Raw genomic sequence first — 1254 nt, 5'->3', positions numbered from 1 at the left:
TCAATATGAATATATCCTCAGAATATAACACTGAGTGAAGAAAGGGAGTTACAGAATGACACAAACCATATAACACTTATGTAAAAAGCATACAAAATAATACTATATATTTACATATTTTTATGAGTACACGTATGTGTGCATAAAATAAAAAATAAACAATTATGGGGGAGGAGGAAGTGGCCCTGGGAGAATGAGAAGGAAGCTGAAATGAGGAGCTTGAGGGAGGGAGCCCAGCCGCCTGCTCTTCATAAGCAGAAGCCCAGGCCAGGACCGTCACACTGCTTCAGGTCCTCCTGGGAGGAGGCAGCTGAACTGAGTGATTGCCCATGTGTGTGGCATGAGCAGAAGCTGCTGTCTGCCCACTTCGCCTTCCCTTCTCTCCTTGTCCCCACCCTGCCGTTTCCACCCTGGAGTAGCACCATATCAGTGCTGGCAGCCAAAGTCAGTAAAAAAGAGCTCAACTCAAACCATGATGGGACCAACAAGACCTCAGAAAAAGAACAAGAAGCAATTGAACATATTGATGAAGTAGAAAACGAAATAGACAGACTTAATGAATAGTGAGGAGATTTCGAAAGTAGAAATATAATGAACTCCGCCAACTATTTTTTCAGAATTGATTGCCAAAATCCCAAATTTTTTGGTAAGGACATTTGTCAACCATCAACAAGAGTCTGCACTGCTTGGGGAAGAGGATTAAGAGGGGTTGCATTATTTGACAGGAATTGAAGTGACAGAATTTGAAGATATTAAATCAGGTCACAGAATAGATTTTTATTTTGATGACAATAAAGTCCTCTCCAGAGAATTTCATCTGAATGAGAGTGGTGATCCATCTTTAAAGTCCACTGAAACCAAATGGAAATCTGGAAAGGATTTGATGAAACTTTCAAGTCAAATGCAAAATAAAGCCAGCAGAAAGAAACAGTATGAGGAACCAGAGATATCTTCTTTACCTGGTTTACTGACCATTCTGATGCAGGTGCAGATTAATTAGGAGAAGTCATCAAAGATGATATTTGTTCAAATCTATTCAGTGCCACTTGGTTCCTGACATGGATGATGAAGAAGGGGGGAGAGGAGGAGGAGGAGGAGGAGAAGGAGAAAGAAGAGGGAGAAGAGGAAAAGGAATAGGAAGAGGAGGAAGAGGAATAAGAGAAATAAGAGGAAGAGGAAGAAGAGGAAGCCCCCCGAAGGGGAAGAGGAAGAGGAAGAAGAGGAAGAAGAAGAAGAAGAAGAAGATGATGAACC

At 41.5% G+C, this 1254-nt stretch overlaps 1 pseudogene; it reads left to right on the top strand.

Moving 5' to 3' along the window:
* The first annotated feature begins 210 nt into the window (after positions 1-210).
* On the top strand, positions 211-1094 carry LOC105311735 (annotated as a pseudogene).
* The last annotated feature ends 160 nt before the right edge of the window (positions 1095-1254 follow it).

The sequence above is a fragment of the Pteropus vampyrus genome, unplaced genomic scaffold, assembly GCF_000151845.1.
Source record: "Pteropus vampyrus isolate Shadow unplaced genomic scaffold, Pvam_2.0 Scaffold1000007559, whole genome shotgun sequence".
NCBI lineage: Eukaryota > Metazoa > Chordata > Mammalia > Chiroptera > Pteropodidae > Pteropus > Pteropus vampyrus.
The sequence above is the reverse complement of the archived record's forward strand: the minus strand, read 5'-3'. Positions and strand labels throughout refer to the sequence as shown.